The 25,728-nt window shown below is 43.9% G+C and overlaps 1 long non-coding RNA gene across 2 annotated transcripts; it reads right to left on the reverse strand.

The window, feature by feature from the left end:
* Positions 1-217: 217 nt before the first annotated feature.
* On the reverse strand, positions 218-4,099 carry LOC125518807. 2 transcript variants are annotated; one of them, XR_007288141.1, is made up of 6 exons: positions 3,655-4,099; positions 2,841-2,915; positions 2,403-2,667; positions 2,068-2,152; positions 1,469-1,533; positions 218-545 (listed from the first exon to the last, which is right to left on the reverse strand). It is a non-coding gene; the product is annotated as an uncharacterized LOC125518807 (long non-coding RNA). The 2 variants fall into 2 exon arrangements; XR_007288140.1 differs by lacking the exon at positions 1,469-1,533 and having other exon boundaries at positions 3,655-4,097.
* Positions 4,100-25,728: the final 21,629 nt, after the last annotated feature.

A 25,728-nucleotide genomic window follows, 5' to 3' on the forward strand; every position in this document is an offset into this window, starting at 1 on the left:
ATATACCCTACCTATGCCGACACTTTATTAGCCACGTACACCACATCTATGCCAACAGATAGTCTATCAACATACGCCCTACCTACACCGACAGATAGTGCTTTTGCCGACTAATAAGTTGCTAGTAAAGTGATGTGCAGCCAAACAATATATACAAGCTCTAAACAGATTCAATTATTATCCCCACATCCAGAAGCAGGTTCAAGATGAACACGTATTGTACAACAATGAAATATATTCACAAACGTGCATATACATTGAACACAAGTTGACAAACACATCAATCTTGACAAAGCATAGTTTTTACCATCTTAATAATCACCCAGAACACACAAGTCACAAAAAGATAGCACTATTTGCCGGTATGAGAAACTTCAACTAGATGATCCAGAACACACAAGTCTGTATCCACATGCACAAAATGCAAGCTCCAAAATAACCAAATCACCAAATGGTCTACAACACATAAGATCCATGATTACAAGTTGGTTGGTCCATAAACGCTGCAAAGTCATCACGTCCATGTGCACCAGTTGGCTAAGTACCTGGAATTTTTGACAAAAATTTGTCAAGAAAGTGTAATCAGCTCAAGTTGTTCAAAGCTCATTTGTGGATTAACACAGTCAGTCGATAAATCCTCATGATATCAACGGCTCACATGGTACTATACAGAACTATGTTCATGTGCTTGCAGTTTTATCAACAATGAAGGTATTGACCATCTGAAACAGAGATCATACAACCCAGTAGCTTATTTTATAGTCTATTACATAAGCATTCACTGAAGAAAAGACAAACTCCCTCGCAACCTCTCTAGATTTTTCATGATTAAGAGCTACATAACCTCCCACGGAAAAGAGGAAGCGTCCAGTACGGAAAAACAAAAGAAGAGTCCGGCACCTAACCCCCCACGCACAAGATAAGCGCCCTAGCATGTGAAAGAAAAAAAAAACAGCCTGGACTCCTATTTGATGTGTCATGTGGATTTAAAAAAAATAATACTAGCTCTACCAAATAGATAGTCCGAACATTAGCGTTCTATCATAATACAGTCGGTATTGCTTAGTGCGTCATGTTTAACTCGGACATGGGTTTCACAAAAAGAATAGCTCTACCAAGTAGATTCGCACTTATACAAATCAAACTTATAGTGACGACAATGATATTAGGAGATACTTTTTTTATCTAATGAAGTATCTCTCTTCGCATTCTTTTTAAAAATAAAGCATGCCTACAATACATTTGTTTTCAACATAGTGCAGAGACACACGCTCATACATACGCACATACACGTATCCATATAAACGCACGCACGCGCACCCTACCCCTAACTACCCAATCACATGTTGGTTCGCACCTACAATAGAATTTTAACTATAATAAATCATGCATGGACGACTAAGTACCAAAATATGTGCGCTTAGTGTCACCAATTTATGTTCTATCATCATGTTATGTACAACAATACCATGTAGACTTATGTTGCATTGCCATGCCAGGTAACCAAAGAGGTGCAGCCGTGCCAACAAAGACCTGGATACCAGCAAAAGCATCTAGAATTATGACACCAGAATATTTTTCCTAAAAAACAGCAGGATCATATTTCATAGAAATACAAACGCATACCAAGGGATCACTTTGAACTCTAGGAAAAAATTCAACAGACCCATGCATGGACATGTATATAAATTGTCTAACAGTCAAATACCTATAAAAGGGAGACGCTCATGTCCCAATGAAAGAAAAAAATAGAAGGGAGACGCTCATGGACAAACGCTTACTACTAATCAGCAAGGCATCTCTCGCTGCAATCGTTGGCCTATTTTCATTCACGTTGCAACCAACTAGCTTGGCCAAATGGATGCGTAAACTGGATTGGTTGGCTTTGGGAAGACCCCTATTGGTTCAGGCCCCTATTGCTTCTGTTCTAATACATAGTCGCTTTGGGAAGACATCAGTATGAATAGAGCCGATAAATATAGTATGCATGCAGATAGATCCTACATACAGAGAAACAAATCATGTCATCTTGTAACTTCTAAACACACTAAAAGGCTAAAGGCATACCTTAGAGATAACTGACCATGATACCTACACTTTGTTCAATGCCCTTCTCGGATTGGTCATCCATCCAGTTTATTCTCTCAACCATCTACCATAAAATAAAAGTGGTGTTCAGCTGTTACGTAATGCCTAGTGAATTGATTCAAATACCGGTCATGAGTTGCACAAACATTAGCAGAGCACTTCCTAATACAACCAGTGAGCCACAGTTACAACGGCTAGTGCTGGTAGTAGTGAATTTAAATTACACATGACGCAATCACAGGATAAACTGAGCCATTCAGTTGCAAACTACGCTCTACACTTTGAAATAAGCCATTTGGGGTGCAGATACGTACTTAAATGGCAAAGAGCTTGGTGTTCAAGTTGTGGGAGTTGTGCCGAATGTGGATTGGTCGCAGACACATCTCAAGGTTGTTCTGTATATCCCACCCACACTATCAGATCAGCTGAAACAGAGCAGCCCAATTTCAGACGAGAGAGTTAAAAGTAGGCACATAAACCATAGCAGTAGTATAAGGGGCTCATGGAGAGTAAGAAGAAGAACCAGTGCCTATTCAGTTCCAAGTGGACTCGCCACGCGTTGACTAAAAAATAGCTCATCTGCCAAGATAGTAAGGTGATACATATTAAAATTGTTTGTGATAAACTGAACCTTCATTTCTCGGGCCTAGTTTAAAATGATGGACTAGTTGAACTGGTTAACAAAAAGGAAATCCTGGACAAGCATCAGGATGGCAAAATGATGGATCCATCCATTCCATTTGCTGACTTACCACGTCATATCCTCAAATGGCTTGTATAACATAAATGAGGGCCCAACGGTGCCAGCGGCATGCCTCTAGCACAAGCTAAAAATAAAACAATGAAGCTTATCATCATATTATTACATGCCAGTGATAAACTTGCATGGAGCCACATACTGAATCTAAAGGATTAGGGAGTTGTGTTTTTGTTCTTCTATTCAGATTGGCCAAACAAAGGTGAAGACATGACATAAAGCATAACCATGTTGTAGATCAGCAATCAAGCTTACATGGCAACAATAAGATCCAGTGATAATAAGTTCCCAAGGTTTACATAGGATTTAGGGTGTAATATTCAGATGTTTCAAACAAGTGTTAAAACAGGACACCAGACCAACAATTTCCTACATGTCCATTCATTTTCCCAATGACATATATATGCCATTGTCTCAATGACATTTTATATGTCAGTGTCTTTCTTGTGTCTCCAAATTAAAATCAAGGTTCACTTTTATAATATTTTGTTGAACTTCACGCACCAACCGAAGTATTACTGGATGCCTGACAAAATAGTCGCACAACACAATTAACCAAATAAAGTAGCTGAAAAATTTCACAGAGAACTAAATGCATTAATAGTCTACAATGACAACAATAGTGCATCAACATTAGAGTTAAACCAGATCCATAACAGAGTAACTGAAAATTTTCAGATCCACAGCATTTTTAGAGAAATAAAGCATCACATAACAGACAAGAGCTTGTCAGACCAAACTAATAGATATAACTAACTAGGCAGGCACATGAGATGGCAGAAGATAATTTTTCCTGCGATGCAACATACCACATATGGAATCTTTCCCTGAGAGGAAGAAGAGGAGGGCGATGTCTTGGTCCTTCCAGAGAGGAAGAATAGGAAGGATCTTTCCCTGAGAGGAGGAAGTGGAGGGCGCTGTCTTGGTCCTTCGAGAGGGCTAGCGGTGGTCGGTGAAGGCCCCGGTGGACGGGGCTGTCAGTGGTCGCGTCACTAGGGAAGGCATGCATCGATGTGGTTATGGGATCTGGGTTATGCTCACCGCCGGCGGTGGGGACTTGGGCAGCGAAGGGACCAAGGAAGGTAGGCGATGGAGGGGGCGGGGAGCTCGGGGCTATGGCCGCCGGTGGCGGCAGGGACGGGTCCGAGGACGGAGACCCCGAGAACGGCCGCGGCGGAAGTTGGGGGCAGGGGCAGAGTGGATTGGGTTAACGCGAGTGGATGTGAGGCTATGGGTTCCTTTGGGGGTGAAAACTGGGCCGGCCGCACTGAAATTTTTGGGCTCTCGCGCCTAATTCACACGGCAATTGTTTGGCCTTTCCTTGCTTGACACGTGTCCACATACGCCGACACTTAATCTGTGTCCATACACCCTACCTACGCCGACATATATTATGTCGTTAAGCACATACCTACGCTGACATAAAAACCATCGGGACATGCACATCTACCGACAGATGCTATGTCACTAAGTGGTTGCCGACATATACATTGTCGTTGCATGATTTCCGACACATAGTGTGTCTATTATGATGTACATTGGCCGACAAATGATCTGATTACAAAGCTTCAAAGCTACGGCGACATATCTCCTGTAGAGATTAATAGACCTTTGCCAACAAAAGTGTGTCACCTAACCTCTACCGTGGTGTAGTGGGGGGACGCTCTCTTCGGAGGTACCGTTGGAGTAGTACGGCGCGCCGAACCCTTCCCCTTTTGAACACAAGACAGTGCGGTGGGTAAGAAGGAAGGAGAGATCTCCTTTGAATAAGATGTGTTCAGATCACTTACGTGTGAAGCTGGAAGAAGACCGGGGTGGTCGGCGATGATGGCCACTTCTGTGTCATCGTAGCTCGCCTGGTAAAACACCCCCTCCGCAAGCACCACAAATATATCAGGGTCCTCTTCGAACCCGGGATCTAGCTGTGGTCCTCTGGCTGTGGGGCGGGACTATAAAATCCCTCGGTGACCTTTCGCCAGTGCTGTCATAAGCAAACAAGCTAGAAGTTTATCAAAGGCAATTCGGAGATGGAAGAAGTAAAAACGGAGGGGTCGGGCCTTACCTAGCTAGGAGGGTTATACATAGAGTACCCGTCTCTAAATTTGATGTGGAGAAATTCCTTTTCCTCCCCTTTGAACAGTTCGGCTAATATCTTAGCCAAAGCGGCAGGGGTATCCGGACCTTTCTGGTCGCATCGAGAAGCGTCGTCCTCCCCATTATAGTGCCACATGGGAAGCCCTCTGTATTGGAGCGGCTGAACCCCTCGCGCTATGGAAATCGCCATAACCTCGATTACTGTTAGTCCGGACTGAGTGAGCTCTCTTATCCTGCTCATCAGCTGACAAACCTCCGCGCCGTCTATCTCTTCAAGACTCCGGGGATGCCAACTGTGGCGTTTCTTCAGCGGGGCATGAGCAAATTCAGGAAGACCCTTTTGAATCGGGTCAGGAAGCGCAACGTCCTCTATATAAAACCATTCGGAGGGCCATCCATCATGTGCTTTCCTTGGCGTGCCAGATGGATATCCGGTATTGGCGATGCGCCATACTTCGGCTCCGCCCACTTCAAATATTGACCCTTCGTGATTGCACGGGACGAGACAAAACAACTTCCTCCACAACTCGAAGTGAGCCTCGAAGCCCAGGAAAAGTTCGCATAAAGCGACGTAACCCGCAATGTGTAGAATAGAGGCCGGAGTGAAGTTGTGCAGTTGGAGGCTGTAATATTCCAGAAGCTCTCGGAGGAACGGATGGATTGCTTTGAGCAGGTAGGGGACAAAACACACTCGCTCCCCCCTCGGACGGATTGGGGAAGTCCTCTGCCTGAGTCCCCTCATTGAAGGAAGCTAGCCCCGATCGAATAGGGACTAGATCTGCATGGGGAAGGAATCGCTGCGTTTGCAACTTCGTCAAACGGCTGTGAGACACGGAACACCTCTCCCACTCGCCTTTCTCTGGGACGGCACGAGCGGAGGAGCTAGGAGCACTAGCCATGCCGGGATGGTTTCTCCTAAGCAGTCTCTGGGGATTTCTTCTATGTAGCGCTGAATGGATCTGGGGTCCAATCTCTTTAAATAGGCGCTCTTCCTCGCATGAAGGGGGTGTTATTCACAAAAATACCCTAACTTTCCACATTCACTCGACACGTGGATGACAAAGATTATTCAACGCGCAGAAGCCAAGGAGGCGACGTTGGATCAATGGCCGAATACATACCTAGAGATCATCGAAGTGAGAACCCGCCTTACAATGCCGAAGACAATATGTGTGCCGAGAACCTCTCTATTGAAGACTGGTTCGGGGGCTACTGAGGGAGTCCTGGACTAAGGGGTCCTCGGGCGTCTGGCCTGTTATCCATGGGCCGGGCTGATGGGTTGTGAAGACATGAAGGCCGAAGAATGCACCGTGTTCGGATTGGACTCTACTTGGCGTGGAAGGCAAGCTTGGGGACCACAGATTCCATCTTATGTAACCAACTCCATGTAAACCCTAGATCCCCTCGGTGTCTATATAAACCGAAGGGGGTAGTTCAGAAAGGACACCACATATACTCATTACCATACCCACATAGGCTAGACTTCTAGGGTTTAGCCATTACGATCTCGTGGTAGATCAACTCTTGTAACACCCATATTCATCAATATCAATCAAGCAGGACATAGGGTTTTACCTCCATAGAGAGGGCCCGAACCTGGGTAAACATCGTGTCCCCCATCTCCTATTACCATCGATCCTAGACGCACAGTTCGGGACCCCCTACCCGAGATCCGCCGGTTTTGACACCGATAATGGTAACCTCCATATCATCTCGGTATCGTGGTATCCCTCCATTGTATATTCCCTTGCCATTGCATTGATAACCCATAGCCCATTTTGCGTCACTTGCCTATCGAGACTAGCCATTTGAGTATTGCCGGCAACGTTATTATGCACATTAGTGATCTACACCAAACATTGCATACATACCATATCATATTGGTATCACATCATCTCGTGTGCCTCAAGTTTGTTCCCGCATATACACAATTGCTATCTTGGTTTGTGCATTCCGCATTGTGGCCATACAAAAGAAAGAAATAAATAAGCTTTTAAGCAAAGAAAAAGAGTGAACAAAGAGCTTGTAAGCAAGTGCCATAGCATCATACCACATTGCATATAAGATCATCTTGGATCATAACACCGGGAGCCATACATACATAGCATACTTGGGATAGAAAGTTCATACATTTTGCATCTTATAGGTTGTGCACAAGTGTCGTATCCGCCTATAGAGCAATCGTGCTAGCGTCTCTCTTGAGTTGTGCAACACGAGCGTTTTCCGTGGATTCCACATTTTGTGCTCATCCTTGTAGCGACCAGACCTCAAACAGTCTGATCTCTGTGCTTTAGTGTCATCCCTGGATCAGTAATGCTGACACGCATAGTACTTGAAGGATTTATAACAGAGTAGCAATCACACACTTATTACATTGAATGTCTCAAAAGAGAACTTATTACAATAAATATGGCTTAAGGCCATCTAATAACGATAACAGCGGAAGGCTTGGAAGATAAGTAAGTCTATCAACTCCAACGACATCACTGAGTATAGAACCACGACCTAAAGGCACCCTACTCGTCGTATGAAAAGTCTGCAACATGAACGTTGCAGCCCAAAAACGGGTCAGCGCATGGAATATGCTGGCAATGTAACACATAGAGAGTAATGAAACAATAAAGCTATACTACATGCATTATGGCTGGTGGAAAGCTCTATGGTTACAATTTTTGCATAAAGCCAATTTTTCCCTACTGCAAAGAAATAAATTTTATTTAACTATCATGGTGGTTGTTAAACATTGAGAAGATAGACATCCTCTCAATCCCATTTAAGTATCATCATTAAAACCAAATAGTATTTATTAAAGTAACATGAGGAGATTCACATGATAATCCAAGTACTAGATACTCAAGACATCCATAACCGAGGACACAGCTAACCATGATTACTTTATACACTCTGCAGAGGTTTGCGCACTTTTCCCCACAAGACTCGATCTCCTCCGATGGGATTCTCGCACTGCATGATGTTTGAGAAACGGATGAACGAGACATAGTCTTTCAGAAATGCTAGCACCTTACGATCGGGTAGACAGTACCAACCTACAACCCCTACATCTGCTAGTCTACCACTGTAAGAGTTCGCACGACTTAGTCAACTATGCTAGAGCCCACAGTACCAACCTACACGGAAGTTTCTAGTATGAATAATCTCATGATCCCTTTGAGCCTGGGTGTCGGTCCATAAAGAAAAACAAGCAATCGCTGGAATATCCAGGTGCCTCAATCCACCCAGATGTGTGTTTAAGTTTCCACCCTAAATAAACCATTAATTTATCAATCTCACATCTGTCATGGATACACTCACCCAATCCACGTCTACTAGCATAGCATGGCAATATAAGAAAACGTAGAAGTAACTCCCAAGGGTTTGATAATAAAATAGGTAATATGTACTACCTCATCTACTTCCCAAAACCCACAATTTAATTAGATCCTAATCATGCAATTGTTTGAGGATTGATCTAATGCAATAAAACTGGGTATGAAGGGATATGATCAAAGTGTTACTTGCCTTGCTAATGATCCGCGAAACCTAGAGATTCAAAGTAGCAAGCGGCACACTCCGAGTACTCTATCGCAAACAAACAAGCATACAATAAATACCCGTCTAATGCACAGGTAAAACTCAAATAAGAAATCTAACCAGAAAGTTCAACTTAAGAACTCCGGTTTGCAAAAAGAATCAAATCGAACGAAACAATGAAAGGCAAACGGCGAAAGAAACAAACTTCGTTTACTAATCTGGATCTAAGTCAAATTTTACAGAAGCGAAAACTTGTTTGAGTTGGTTAAACGGAAAGAGGGTTTCGAGACGAAACTCCAGGTGCTTGAATCGCCTGATTCCGATAAATGAGCGAAACGATAAACTAAAACGAAAATCAGATCAGAAATCATGATCAGAAATAATCGCGGAAAATCCGAGAAAAAGAAAAACTGACAAACAGATTAATGAATGAATGTTCGTTATCTGAAACTAAACGGTGAACGCGTTCGTTAAAACGAACGAACGAGCGAACGCTCGCTAAATAAAAGAACTGATAAAACCGATCTAAAAAAATAAACCTAGGGTTTTTAAAAAACCGGATCGGTTTTCTTAGAAAACCGGGGTGGCGGGCGGCTAACTCGGCTCGGGCTCCGGCGAGGTCCGGCGGGGTTCGGCGGGGCTCCGGTGGCGGTGGGCTGCGTGGGATGGCGGGGCGGCGGCTCCTGGCGGCGGCGGCGCAAGGCGGTGGGGCGGCGGTGGCTTGCGGCGGCAGCGCAAGGCGGCGGGGTGGCGATGGCTTGCGGCGGCAGCGGCTCCGGCTGTGGGGCTCCAGGGGGGGCCCGGGTCGGTTTATAAAGGGGGGGTGGCGGCGGTGGCTTGCGGGAGGGGCTGAGGCGGTGTGGCCCTCCCGGACTAGGCGGCGGCGGCGATCGGGACTCCGGTCCCGATCCGGATGCGGGAGGCGGCGGCGGCTGGGCCTTCGGCCCAGTCGGGCGCGTGGGAGTTTTTTTTTAAATAATCCCGCCGAACTAAGAAAAAATCCTAGAAAAATAAATAAAAATCTAAAAATGCCAAAACAAATTTTCACCATCTAAATAAAATATTTAGAAGGGGATGAACATTTTCTTGGCCCTAAAATGCAGTTTTGAAAACGTGGAATTTTTCCTAAATTCAAATAAAATAGCGAGAAAATCCGAAATAAAATCTTACTTGATTTTTTATTAAACCTTCAATATTTCTTTATTTTGGGAAAGTCATTTTATTCCCTCTCTCATATTTTTATTATAGAAATAATTGAAGATAAAATAAATAAAATCAATGATCCTATTTTCAAAATTTGAGAAAACTCAAATATGAAGATAACGAAATCCCCAACTCTCTTCGTGGGTCCTTGAGTTGCGTAGAATTTCTGGATCAGGCCAAAAGCAAATAAAATATGATATGCAGTGATGACCTAATGTATAACATTCCAAATTGAAAATTTGGGATGTTACAATCCTTGGTTGCACGACCCCATTTATCTATCCGTGTGTGCATTTCCGTGTGCCATTCATTGCTATTGGTCTACTTGTTTCACTTGCAAATTTGTGAATCTCTTTCAACATTATTGACTCTTGCTAACATTTTGCATCAAATTTTTGTGCCACTATCATCACCAAGCTCCACCATAAGCCTTATCTTTGTAGGTGTGAGAAACCGACAAGAATTGGTACCAATTGTGTTATTTCCTTGTTACATCATTGAGTGATCATTGATCCATCTTCAACTTCGGTCAAGGTACATTTGGTATAAGTTCTTCTCCTTTCTCCACTCATATTTGCTCGAGTATTGTGATGGATAGGCAAGGCATTTCATCTCCGGTCTTCCACGACAACGACGGCGTGAACAACTACATCACCAAAGCGTCAATCTTCGATCTACAACGACAAATGCAAGGCGCACAATCAAGATTGCGAGAGCGCATCGAGAACCTCTCCATCGACATTCGTCACTCCGAAGCAAGGAAAAGGAACTACATCGACAACAAGCTTTCTGCACAAAAGGAGGAGCAAGATGCAAGGATGGAGGAGATTCGGACTTTGTTGGCCAAACGTTCTTCCCCTTCATCATCCTCAAGGCGGCGGCGAGCAAGTCAATCATCTTCAGAGCGCCCAAGCGACGCTAGCGTAATTCGTCCACATCCACATCTCCATGTCGACCACCATCACGGTCGTGATACACATCGTCATGAAGGGCAAGTCACCTCCAAGCAACATGTGCACGACGACGATGAACGACATCTACTACGTGCTCAAGCACGACAATGACACCATCATCATGAAGATGCCCGCCAAGCGCAAATGTACAAGTCCCAACAAGCTCTACTTCATGTCAAGTCTAAACTTCATTACCACAAGAGAAGACCGCGAGACAAGCACCACCAAGAGCACGCTACGGCTACAACAACCACTTCGGCATCTTCGCCAAGTGCCATCAAGGCATCTTCGCCTTTGGACGTACGGCATCTTCACCTACATCGACATCCTCATCAACGAGGCGACCACCTACGAGCGAGGGCAACACTTCCATCTTCGAAAGTCCTCCAAGGAAGATGGCCGAGCATGGGACATTCCCTTCGGTCATGGAGTCGAGCTACGAGGTGCCACATCATATGGCCTCCAACAAAAAGACGGCAACAAGAAGGTCGAGCTAGGGACATCCCCTTCGACCACGGCGACGAGCATGAACCTCTTCAACAACATGAAGACGGCGCCCATATTGGACTCATACTCCGAGTCAAGCTATGAGACCGCACATGAGACCTCATCTTTGGTCTTAGAGGAGAGTGATGATGTGCCATCTTCAGCCTTCATCCACGGCTACAACCACGACATGATTGAGCATGGAGACATTTGCACCAACATCTCCCCGACACCCACATATAAAGAGATGCCCCAATTCCCATGTGAGGAGAGCCACCCCACCTTGAGTGATATGAGTGACTCCACCATTTGTGACATTGAGTGCATTTCCTATGAGGGGATGAGTGTGACCACCACTAGACCCACACTTGAGAGCATCCAAGAGGGAGTGACTAAGCCACCACACTTAGTGAGTGAGGTAGTTGACACGGCACGTGAGGCCACTATGCTTTCTAACAACTTAACATCTACTTCGAGTGTGTTCTCTTTGGTGCTAGGTCTCTTACATGATGACACGCCTATCCTCGACGAGTCCATACCTCCAATGGAGATGACGATGGCCATGGTGGACGATGATGCACTCCCCACATGGTTCCATCAAGATGAAGTTGACCACGAGTCGGTCTTCGACACCTCACCTACAACACATGAGCGATGCTCCAAAGGTGACATAGGTGATGGTGCTTCGCTTGTCCCACTAGTGGACTATTTTACAAATGATTGCTTGCATGATGTTGAAACACCTATTCACATGCTTCATGCTAGTGCGACTTCCTCATGTCATGACTTACCTATTTATGATGAATATGATGACGAGCATGTCGAGTTGCCTAGTTGTGATGTTATGCTCCATAGGATATCATATGAAAATTCTTTTGGTCACATCATGTTTGACAATCCATTAACCTTGTCATATGCTATGAGTGAGATATCCCATATTGCATCATTTCAATCTCAACATAGTAGCTATGCATGCCCCATTACAATAAATCCCATTTGCACTTATGGCATAGATGACGAGATGATGGTCATTGGCTTTTCTTTTTCATGTGATGATATTGCTATGCTTCTTTTACATGATTTGCACAATTCATCTCATATGCCATGCCATGAAAATTATTGTGTATCGCATGATTACATCCCTTGTGTGCACCATATGCATACCATTCCTCACAATGCTATAGATATTTCCCATGATGCATTACATAATTTGAGTATCCATTATGCAAAACATAACAACAAACCTATCATGATGGATGACATGTTTCTATATCACGCGTCTCATTTATTTGAGCATTGGATATTTTGTGCTAACCAACACAAGCACGTGCGCATCATGATGGATGATGTGTACATATACCACGCACACACAATTTTCCCTTTGTCTTTGTTTTGTGTAGGTACTCACGTATACTCGTCAACCTCTCAATCCCAAGAGTTAACGACAAGAGCTCTTGAGAGCAACGACGATTTGGGATCCCGTGGACTATCCTTACCACCGTTCCTTTTGCGCAAGGACTACGCGCATCTCTTCTACTTGGTTCTCACATGACTATGGGCTATATATCACTTATTACTTTATGCCCATTGTCTCTTGTTCACTTTGCATGGTATGCATCTTTACATGATTTTTCCATGCAATTGTGACCCTTGCTTGCATCTACCCATGATTCACCATTATGCTACTCCTATGTGTATTTGCATGCTTAGTGGAGATCCTTGTTGCTATTGCCATGTGTACCATGAACCTATTATGCTCATATCTTGCTTCCATACTTGTGATATGTCATGTGCATTATGTATGTCCACCATTTGCACACATGACATGCTTTCCATGATTACCCCTAGTGTGTTGCATCTTCGCACTACTAGCTTGCTTGACTTGATCACTATGATTGATTGCTATGTTGCATCGCCCATGTTCCATTCTTACTCGCTTTCTTGGGTTGATGACATATATGCTCATGCCTCTCACATGATATATCTTGTTCATTGTCGCTTGCCTCCAATTGTTGCATCTATGCTTATTGATCTCAGAGACTTGGACATATTACTTGTGATGCATGATTGTTTACTTGAGCCTATTGTATTTGATTGTTCTCGCATCATATGCCTCCATACTATGAAATGCTCCCTTGTCCTTTCTTATGATGAACATGATGCATACACTTGTTGGGTACTTTACCACACGAATGATAGGTGTTGCATTTGCACTAACCTCGTTTATTTTTCCGAGTGCTTGTCACGTTCTTTCATTTTGAAGGATTCACAAGGAGGTAACATCACGAGACAACTTGGTCATGTGAAGGCATACACGATGTGTGACACCAACATTTTCGACATCCTCATAAAGGTGAACTCCTTCCCTTTGAGCCATCTTCACATATGCATATTGGATGGGCCATACTTTCATTGTTGTTTCCTTCTTCTTGGCTACATGATACATATATTGGATGGAGGACCGACATTGGAGTACTTGCATTCCGCCATGCCCTCAACTCCGTCCAACTACAAGTCCGTCCACGACAAGCATTTCCATGGTGATGAGGATCACGATTCGAGGTCGGATCTTTCCCAAGGGGGAAGATGATGCGGAGCATCCCACGTTCACCCCCATGTACACTCCGACTACCCTCCAAGCCCCAAGAGGACATATGACGAGACCTCGAACATACGCCATTGGACACAAGGTGAACTCGCTCCTCTCCGAACCTTCACTTTCTATGTGTGAGACATGGCTACTACCTCCAATGTGTGTGCTATGCATGATCAGGTACTTAGAGGAAAGCCATGGAGCCACCACATCCAACGGACGAGCTAGTGAGGACGCCAAGTACAAGGGATAAGAGAAGAAAATGCCCGAAGTTTACAGCCTCCGGACGACCGGACCTCGCCGGACGTCCGACCCCTGGAGCTTACACCAGCCTCAAGAGTCAGCCCGCGAATGCTATAGCGGCCGGACGACCGGCGCAGACCGGACGTCCGACACACTCCAGCGACCGGACATCCGACCGTCTCCGGAAATCCGGTGCCACCTCAACCGAGCCAAAACGCCGGACGTCCGACAAGTACCAGACAACTGGACCCTCGCGAGCCACCGGACGTCCGGTACCTGTCGGACGACCGGCGCCTGTCTGTGCACAGAGATCGGGCCCGAGGCCCATGTATCCGCCACTTACCCCTTTGTGTCCCTAGACTATATATACTCTTCCACCTCCTCCTAGTTAGGGTTAGCATTGCATATTTAGAGATAGAGCATTGCTCATCCACACCGGATCTACTCCACGAGAGAGATCGCGGCCTCTACGGAGAAGATCCCTTTGGATTCAAGACCTCCTTGCGGAGAAGAACATCAAGACCTCCTCACGGAGAAGACCTTTACCTTTGTATCGTCCTTAGTTGTATGTGGATCATGTGATCTCTTATGTACTCGAGGATCTAGCATATGTGTGACTATTTCTTGTTGGTTTAGTGTTTCTCTCGTGTTTCCCCTCGTGATTCCCCTCGTTTTCCCCCTCGTGTTCTTCATGTTCTTCGCAGGATATTCTCCTTTCGTGAAAGATCGGGCGATTAGGGTTCTGCCCTACTTCAGGTGGCTTTGCCACAAATACGATGTCGACTACATGATCATGCAAGGCAATATGACAATGATGGATCGTGTCATAATAAACGGAACGGTGGAAAGTTGCATGGCAATATATCTGGGATTGGCTATGGAAATGCCATAATAGGTAGGAATGGTGTCTGTTTTGAGGAAGGTAAATGGTGGATTTATGGTACCGAAGAAAGTTGTGCGGTACTAGAGAGGCTAGCAATGGTGGAAGGGTGAGAGTGCGTATAATCCATGGACTCAACATTAGTCATAAAGAACTCACATACTTATTGCAAAAATCTACAAGTCATCAAATACCAAGCACTATGCGCATGCTCCTAGGGGGATAGATTGGTAGGAAAATACCATCACTCGTCCCCGACCGCCACTCATAAGGAAGACAATCAAAGAAATACCTCATGCTTCAAATTTGTTACACAACGGTTACCATACGTACATGCTACGGGACTTGAAAATCTCAACAAAAGTATTTCTCAAATTCACAACTACTCAGCTAGCATGACTCTAATATCACCATCCTCATGTCTCAAAACAATTATCAAATATCAAACCTCTCCTACTATTCAACACACCTTATATGCAAGTTTTTATAATACCCATCTTGGATACCCATCATATTAGGACTCGTTTTATAACCAAATTAAATTACCATGCTTTTATAAAAGACTCTCAAAATAATATAAGTGAAGCATGAGAGATCAATAATTTCTAGAAAATAAAACCACCACCATGCTCTAAAAGATATAAGTGACGCACTAGAGCAAAATTGTATAGCACACAAGATATAAGTGAAGCACATAAAGTATTCTAATAAATTCCGATCCATGCGTGTCTCTCCCAAAAGGTGTGTACAGCAAGGATGATTGTGGTATACTAAAAATAAAAGAATCAAATCATACAAGACTCTCCAAGCAAAACACATATCATGTGGTGAATAAAAATATAGCCTCAAGTAAAGTTACCGATAGACGAACACGAAAGAGGGGATGCCTTCCGGGGCATCCCCAAGCTTAGGCTTTTGGTTGTCCTTGAATTTTACCTTGGGGTGCCTTGGGCACCCCCAAGCTTAGGATCTTGCCACTCCTTGTTCCAAAATCCATCAAATCTTTACCCAAAAACTTGAAAACTTCACAACACAAAACTCAACAGAAAGTCTCGTGAGCTCCGTTAGTATAAGAAAATAAAACACCACTTTAAGGTACTTTAATTAGCTCATTCTTTATTTATATTGGTGTTAAACCTACTGTATTCCAACTTCTCTATGGTCCATAACCCCCGATACTAGCCATAGATGCATCAAAATAAGCAACCAACATGCGAAAAACAGAATCTGTCAAAAATAGAATAGTCTGTAGCAATATGGATATTTCGGATACTTATGTAACTCCAAAAATTATGAAAAATTAGGACGGCCAGAAAAATTTGTATATTAATCTACTTCAGTTGGAATTGGTATTTTATCGCTCTCTGGTAAAAAATGAAAATTATTTTCGTGAGCGCATACTTTCTGTTTATATCAGCAAGATCAAACAACAATCACCCAAGAAGGTCCTAAAGGCTTTACTTGGCACAAATACTAATTAAAACATAAAAACACAATCATAACAGAGGCTAGATAAACAATTTATTACTAAAGAGGAACAAAAAAGTAAAGAACAAAAATAAAATTGGGTTGCCTCCCAACAAGCGCTATCGTTTAACGCCCCTAGCTAGGCATAAAAGCAAGAATAGATCTAGGTATTGTCATCTTCGGTATGCAATCCATAAGTGGATCTCATAATAGATTCATAAGATAATTTAATTTTCTTCCTAGGAAAGTGTTCCATGGCTTTCCTTAACGGAAATTGGAATCTAATATTTCCTTCTTTCATGTCAATAATTGCACCAATCGTTCTAAGGAAAGGTCTACCAAGAATAGTAGGACATGTAGGATTGCAATCTATATCAAGAACAATGAAATCTACGGGCACATAATTCCTATTTGCAAAAATAAGAACATCGTTAGTTCTTCCCATAGGTTTCTTAATGGTGGAATCCGCAAGATGCAAATTTAAAGAACAATCATCAAATTCACGGAAACCTAGCACATCACACAAAGTTTTTGGAATCGTGGAAACACTAGCACCCAAATCACATAAAGAATAGCATTCATAATCTTTAATATTAATTTTAATAGTAGGCTCCCACTCATCATAAAGTTTTCTAGGGATAGAAAATTCTAGTTCAAGCTTTTCTTCATAGGATTACATTAAAGCATCAACGTTATTTTAAATAAAAAGCTTTATTTTGATCATAAGTATGAGGAGAATTTAACATAGATTGCAACAAGAAAATTCAATCTATCAAATACAAATTATAATAATTAAATTCCTTGAAATCCAAAATAGTGGGTTCATTGCTATGTAAAGTTTTGACCCCTTCAATCCCACTTTTATTAGTTTTTGCATCAAGATCTAAAAACTCCAAATCATTGGGATGCCTTTTAACTAAAGTTGACTCATCTCCAGTCCCATCTTTATCAAGATTCATATTGGAAAACAAAGATTTAATAGGAGACACATCAATCACTTTTAGATTTTCATCATTATTATCATGAAAACTAGAAGAATGCGCTTTCACAAAGCAATCTTTTTTAGCACGCATCCTAGCGGTTCTTTCTTTGCACTCATCAATGGAAATTCTCATGGTCTTGAGAGACTCATTGATGTCATGCTTAGGAGGAATAGATCTAAGTTTCAAAGAATCAATGTCAAGAGAAATTCTATCCACGTTCCTAGCCAACTCATCAATCTTAAGCAATTTTTCTTCAACCAAAGCATTGCAATTCTTTTGCGAACTCATAAATTCTTTAACACTAATATCAAAATCATAGGGCATCTTATTAAAATTTCCATAAGAATTGTTGTAGGAATTACCATAATTATTAGAGGAATTACTAGGAAATGGCCTAGAATTAAAGTTTCCTCTATACGCGTTGTTACCAAAATTGTTCCTACCAACAAAATTCACATCCACAGATTCATTATTATTCTCAATCAGAGTGGACAAAGTCATATCATTAGGCTCGTAATAAACACTTTTATTAGCAATAATTTCATAAGTTCATCCATCTTTCCACTCAAAACATTAATCTCTTCAATTGCATGAACTTTTTTACTAGTGGATCTTTCGGTGTGCCATTGAGAATAATTAACCATAATATTGTCTAGGAGTTTAGTAGCTTCTCCTAAAGTGATTTCCATAAAAGTGCCTCCCGCGGCCGAATCTAAAAGATTTCTAGAAGCAAAATTCAATTTGGTATAAAAAAATTGTATAATCATCCACAAATTCAAACCATGAGAAGGGCAATTACGTATCATTATTTTCATCCTCTCCCAAGCCTGTGCAACATGCTCATGATCAAGTTGCTTAAAATTCATAATATCGTTCCTAAGGGAGATAATCTTAGCGGGAGGAAAATACTTAGAGATAAAAGCATCTTTGCACTTATTCCATGAATCAATGCTATTTTTAGGCAAAGAAGAGAACCAAGTTTTAGCACGATCTCTAAGCAAAAACAGAAATAGCTTTAGTTTAACAATATCATTAACCACATCTTTATTCTTTTGCATATCACACAAATAAACAAAGTTGTTCAAATAGGTAGCGGCATATTCACTTGGAAGGCCAGAAAATTGATCTTTCATAACAAGATTCAACAAAGCGGTATTAATTTCACAATATACAGCATCAGCAGTAGGAGCAACCGGAGTGCTAATAAAATCATTGTTGTTGGTATTGGAGAAGTCACACAATTTAGTATTATCTTGAGCCATCGTGATAAACAATCAATCCAACACACAATGACACAAGAAGCAAGCGAAAAGAGACGAACGAAAGAGGGTGAATAAAACGGCAAAGGTGATGTGGGGGAGAGGAAAACGAGAGGCAAATGGCAAATAGTGTAATGCGAGGGAGAAGAGTTTATGATGGGTACTTGGTATGTCTTGACTTGGCGTTGATCTCCCCGGCAACGGCGCCAGAAATCCTTCTTGCTACCTCTTGAGCATGCGTTGGTTTTCCCTTGAAGAGGAAAGGGTGATGCAACAAAGTAGCGTAAGAATTTCCCTCAGTTTTTGAGAACCAAGGTATCAACCCAGTAGGAGACAACGCACAAGTCATCTAGTACCTGCACAAACAATCAAGAACCTCACAACCAATGTGATAAAGGGGTTGTCAATCCCTTCACGGTCACTTGCGAAAGTGAGATCTGATAGAGATAATATATAAATATTTTTGGTATTTTGTTGTATAGATTGGAAAATAAAGATTGCAAAATAGTAAACGAGATGGGATAATAAAAGAGATGAAATATAATAAGAAAGAGACCCGGGGGCCATAGGTTTCACTAGTGGCTTCTATCATGATAGCATGTATTACGATGGGTGAACAAATTACTGCCAAGAAATTGATAGAAAAGTGCATAGTTATGAAGATATCTAAGGCAATGATCATGAACATAGGCATCGCGTCCGTGTCAAGTAGATCGAAACGATTCTGCATCTACTACTATTACTCCACACATCGACCGCTATCCAGCATGCATCTAGAGTATTAAGTTCATAAGAACAGAGTAACACTTTAAGCAAGATGACATGATGTAGAGGGATAAACTCAAGCAATATGATATAAACCCCATCTTTTTATCCTCGATGGCAACAATACAATACGTGCCTTGCTGCCCCTACTGTCACTGGGAAAGGACACCGCAAGATTGAACCCAAAGCTAAGCACTTCTCCCATTGCAAGAAAGATCAATCTAGTGGGCCAAACTAAACCGATAATTCGGAGAGACTTGCGAAGATATCAAATCATGCATATAAGAATTCAGAGAAGAACCAAATAATATTAATAGATAATCAAGTTCATAAACCCACAATTCATCGGATCTTGGCAAACACACCTCAAAAGAGTATTACATCGAATAGATCTCCAAGAACATCAAGGAGAACTTTGTATTGAAGATCAAAGAGAGAGAAGAAGCCATCTAGCTAATAACTATGGACCCGAAGGTCTGTGGCAAACTACTCACGCTTCATCGGAGAGGCTATGGTGTTGATGTAGAAGCCCTCCGTGGTCGATTCCCCCTCCGGCAGATCACCCGAAAAGGTCTCCAGATGGGATCTCACAGGTACAAAAGGTTGCGGCGGTGGAAAAGTGGTTTCGTGGCTCCCTTGATGTTTTTAGGGTATAAGAGTATATATAGGCGAAAGAAGTACATCGGTGGAGCTCCGTGGGGCCCATGAGGGAGGGGGCGCGCCTACCCCCTGGGTGTGCCCTCCTATCTCGTGGCCGCCTCACGGAGTTCCAGACTTCCACTCCAAGTCTCCTGGTTTGCTTTCGGTCCAAAAAGATCATCGTGAAGGTTTCATTCCGTTTGGTATTCCTTTTCTGCGAAACACTAAAATAGGCAAAAAAAAACTGAAACTGGAACTAGGCCTCCAGTTAATAGGTTAGTCCCAAAAATAATATAAAAGAGCATATTAAAGCCCATTAAACATCCAAAATGGATAATATAATAGTATGGAACAATCAAAAATTATAGATACGTTGGAGACGTATCAAGTATTAAGTTCTTGAAGAACAGAGTAACGCTTTAAGTAAGATGACATGATGTAGAGAAATAAACTTAAGAAATATGATGTAAACCCCATCTTTTTATCCTCGATGGCAACAATACAATACGTGCCTCGCTACCCCTACTGTCACTGGGTGAGGACACCGCAAGATTGAACCCAAAGCTAAGCACTTCTCCCGTTGGAAGAAAAATCAATCTAGTTGGCAAAACCAAACCGATCGTTTGAAAAGAATTACAAAGATATTGAATCATGCATAAAAGAATTCCGAGAAGATTCAAATAATAATCATAGATAAGCTGATCATAAATCCACAATTCATCGGATCTCGACAAACACACCACAAAAGAAGATTACATTGGGTAGATCTCCAAGAACATCAAGGAGAACATGGTATTGAGAATCAAAGAGAGAGAAGAAGCCATCTACCTACTAGCTATGGACCCATAGGTCTGTGCTAAACTACTCATGCTTCATCGGAAGAGCAATAGAGTTCATGTAGAAGCCCTCCGTGATCGGATCGCCCTCCAGCAGGATGCCAGAAAAGGCCCCAAGATGGGATCTCTCTGGAACGGAAGGTTGCGGCGGTGGAAAAGTGTTTTCGTCAATGCTAAGTCTCCTGGTGTCTTCTGGTCCAAGAAAAATCATCGCGAAAGTTTTATTCCGTTTGGACTCTGTTTGGTGATCCTTTTCTGCGAAGCTCAAAAACAAGAAAAATACAGAAACTGGCACTGGGCTCTAGGATAATAAGTTAGTCCCAAAAATAATATAAAATAGTATATTAATGCATATAAACCTGAAGGAAATATGCCCTTTAGGCAATAATAAAGTGTCACCGGTTTTCTCTCTTCTCCTCCCCTGTGTCTCTGCCCACATGGTGGTGGCATTTTCTCGAGAACCTTTTGTGCACTCACCCAGCACACCAACGATGATGCAGCACTTCGCCAGGCTCCTGTTGTTGCTGTCGCCACGGCCTCACGTCCGCTTTCATGCAAGTGTTGCTGCTGCACATGGATGAGCGACGGACAGCGCCGAGTCCACGCCGACGTGCCGCCCGGGAAGCTCGAGCTAACGAAGGCCATGAAATGTCTTGCTGCATCGCTTGGCATGTTTCTCGCAACATCGGAACCACTGACTGCATCGATGGCCGCATGGCCAGGAGTAAATTGTAGAAAACCACCAGTTTGAGGGCTAGGTCATTAGAAAACACTAGGTTATAGTTTCTTGAAAAAAGCACCACCTCTCTCGTAAACATTTTGCAAAAACCACTGATCGGCGGATTAGTCTCATTTGAGCGTGTTTATGATAGGTGGGCCCCTATTTGGCATACGTGGCATAACTTTTCATGCCAAATGGGTTTTTATCTACATTTATAAACTAGTCCCAACAATTTATATAGACATCCCTTAATCAAAAATAAAAAACGTCATCAGGCCCTCGTGTGCACAAAACCGGTTGCACGGCGCCCATGGCTCACGCGAGCAGAAGGAAGGTGGATGGGGCGGACCATAGGTCTCGTCGCCGGTGAGAGGGCGCACCATCGGGGCTTAGGGAGCGGCGGCGCGCCACTGGCCAGCCAACTACAGCTTGTCGAGGACGGCCTGCGGAGGGAGCGGCGGCAGCGGCCTCGGCCTGTAGAGGAAGCGGCGACAGCCTGCAGATCCGGTGCCAGGCGACAACGGCGGTGGCCTATGTAGGGAGCGGGGACGGCGGCGGTCTGGAGCGGGGACGGCGGCGGTTTCCTGCGGAGGGAGCGACGGCGGCAGCCTGCGTAGGGAGCGTCGACGGCGGCGGTCTGCGGAGGGAGCGGTGACGGTGGCGGTTGCCTACATAGGGAGCGGCGGTGGCCTGCGTAGGAAGCGGCAACGGGGGCGATTGCCTACGGAGGAAACAAGGGCGGCTTCCTATGAAGGGAGCGACGGCTGCCCGCGAGAGGGGAGGGGAGGGGGGATGAGGGGAAGAAAGTTAAGGGCTTTTCTGCTTTATAAACCCAAACAGTGATGCCACGTAAGCAAAAAAGGGGGCCCACCTGTCATAAACGTGCTTAAATGAGACTAATCCGTTGATCAGTGATTTTTGCAAAATGTTTACGAAAAGGATGATACTTTTTATCAAGAAACTGTAATCTAGTGTTTTCTGATAATCTAACCCTTAAATTTATGGTTTTCTGCAATTTACTCCGTGGCCGGTGTGCGGCTCATGCACAGCACGACCCCCCGAAGTACGACCCCCCGAAGTACCCATAACTGCTCAGCGTACTCTTTCTCCCATTCCCCATGCACTGCTGTCCCATGCAGTAGCGCCATCAAGTTCTCACTCTCGTAGTCTCGTTAGACGTCCAGCCGCCGTGGCCCACAACCAGCCCGTGACTCTCCGGCAACCCGCCCAACTTCCGCACCACCGGCCCGTGCAGCCACTCGTACATGCCATCGTTTGAGAGTTGCTCCTACACCAGCAGGCTTGCCACGCCATCCTCGCTCATCACGTTGCACAACAGCTTCACTACATTCCCGTGCTGGATCGAGCTCGGCATGCCCACCTTGTTGGCGCCGCCTCTCGCAGCGCCTATTCTTCTTCCACCTCGAACTGCCTCGTGCTCGCGCGGTGTAACGCCCTCGATGCGGCTATATCTCCCACGTGTCGGAGCACGACTTAGAGGCATAACCGCATTGAAAGCAATGTCGCAAGTGAGGTAATCTTCACACAACCCATGTAATACATAAGGGGAAAAGATACATAGTTGGCTTACAATCGCCACTTCACACCAATACATGAATCAAGCATTACAACATCCAAATACAATTAAGGTCCGACTATGGAACCAAAATAAAAGAAGAACCCCAAATGCGACAAAGGTCCCTGATCGACCCCAACTGGGCTCCACTACTGATCAACTAGAACGAAGCAAGACAAAGGACAAGATCTTCAATGAGCAACTCCTGAGCTTGGTTGCGTCATCTGCACGGACTCAACGGCACCTGCAAACTGGTTTTGGAAGTATCTGTGAGCCATGGGGACTCAGCAATCTCGCACCCTCGCGATCAAGACTATTTAAGCTTATGGGTAAGGTAAAAGTATGAGGTGGAGCTGCAGCAAGCGACTAGCATATATGGTGGCTAACATACGCAAAGGAGAGCGAGAAGAGAAGGCAAAGCACGTTCGAGAAAGTATGATTAAGAAATGATCCTAAAACAACCTACGTCAAGCATAACTCCAACACCGTGTTCACTTCCCGGACTCCGCAGGAAAGAGACCATCACGGTTACACACGCAGTTGACTCATTTTACTTAAGTTAAGGTTCAAGTTATCTACAACCAGATATTAACAAATTCCCATATGCCCATAACCGCAGGCACGGCTTTCGAAAGTTCAAAACCCTGCAGGGGTGTCCCAACTTAGCCCATCACAAGCTCTCACGGTCAACGAAGGAATAGACCTCCTCCCAAGACATTCCGATCAGACTCGGTATCCCGGTTCTACAAGACATTTCGACAGTGTAAAACTAAACCAGCAACACCGCCCGAATGTGCCGACAAATCCCGATAGGAGCTGCACATATCTCGTTCTCAGGGCACACTCAGATGAGCCAGACGTCGGGTAGGCTAGCCCAGAGTTGCCCCTAGTAGCCCCGGACATCGCTCAATTGGACCAACACTCAGAGGAGCACTGGCCCGGGGGGGGGGGGAGGGGTAAAATAATGATGACCCTCAGGAGCGCGACTCCCAAGGAAAAAAAGGCTAGGTGGCAAATGGTAAAACCAATGTTGGGCATTGCTGGAAGAGCTTTACTTAAGGCGAACTGTCAAGGGGTTCCCATAATAGCCCAACCGCGTAAGGGACGCAAAATCCGGGAACATAACACCGATATGACGGAAACTAAGACGGCAAGAGTGGAACAAAACACCAGGCATAAGGCCGAGCCTTCCACCCTTTACCAAGTATATAGATGCATTAATTAAATAAGATATATTGTGATATCCCAACAAGTAAACATGTTCCAACAAGGAACAACAACTCCATGTTCCAACAAGGAACAAACTTCGATCTTCACCTGCAACTAACAACGCTATAAGAGGGGCTGAGCAAAGCGGTAACATAGCCAATCAACGGTTTGCTAGGACAAGGTGGGTTAGAGGCTTTGCTCAACAATATGGGAGGCATGATAAGCAAGTGGTAGGTATCGCAGCATAGGCATAGCAAAAAAGCGAGCAACTAAGCAAGCAAAGATAGAAGTGATTTCGAGGGTATGATCATCTTGCCTGAGATCCCGCAAGGAAGAAGAACGAGCCCATGAAGAAGACAAACGGACGAAGACGAACGGGTCCTCAGAAACGCGACGTTATCGGAACCAAGCCGAAGAAGCAACACCGGAAAGAAACACACAACATAGTAAACAACTATCACACGATCATGCCATGATGCACAACAAGTATGATGCATGTCCGGTTTAATTATGCATGGCATGGCAAAGTGCACAAACAACCCTACAAATTAAGTGGAGCTCAATATGCAACAGGTTGCATATTGACGGAACACCACATCAATTATTTAGTTCTCTCTCGTTTATGTACCCCAACAATATTAAATGTTGTTAAACATGGCAAGAGGGTGAAGCAAAGTAAAACTACCTATCTAGTCAAGGTTAAATGAGGCCGGAAGCAACGAACAACAAATCCGGAAACTCCTCATGTGCATATTTTAAGGTTTGGAACTGTTCTGCCCTAATCCATATTTTAGAGTTGTTAAACATGCAAAGTAAGGCCACCATGTTAAACTAGGCAAAATTCTACCCCATTTACATATAAAGTTTGTTAAAAACGGAGCTACGGTTATTTAGTTATGAATTAAACCATTTTAGCACGTCATATGGACAAAGTTACACAAACATCATTTTAAACATTTTAAACATGGGAGAAAATGACATATTATTAAACTAGACAAAATTTTGAGCAAGTTTTATATATAAAACATTTTAATCCGATGCACGAATTGTGAGTTATTATATGCATGAACATGAGGGTCTTTTCTGTAAAACTGCAGTCTCAGGAAAAATGGCTAAAACGCAGATCTGAAAAAAAAACAGGAACTGGGCCAAAACTGGTGCAAGTCTGGGCCAACTAAAAAAAAGGGACGCTGCTGGTGGGGCGTCTCACCATGGGCCAAGGCCCAGTTCGGACGAGACGGCATGCTTTAGCTGGGCCTGGGAGAGGCCGCTGGGTCAACGATTGAAGGGGAGGTGGCCCAGGTACGTGCGATCGACGCAGAGGCCATGGTCGCGGGCACTCCGGCGAACTTGTCGGCAAGGAGGCGCGGAGAAGAACGTGGAGCGGCGGATCAGTGCAAGGATGGATGGATCCGGTGCAGAGGGGTCCGGATCCAGTCGAAGGA

This window comes from Triticum urartu, chromosome 7, assembly GCF_003073215.2.
Source record: "Triticum urartu cultivar G1812 chromosome 7, Tu2.1, whole genome shotgun sequence".
NCBI classification, from domain to species: domain Eukaryota; kingdom Viridiplantae; phylum Streptophyta; class Magnoliopsida; order Poales; family Poaceae; genus Triticum; species Triticum urartu.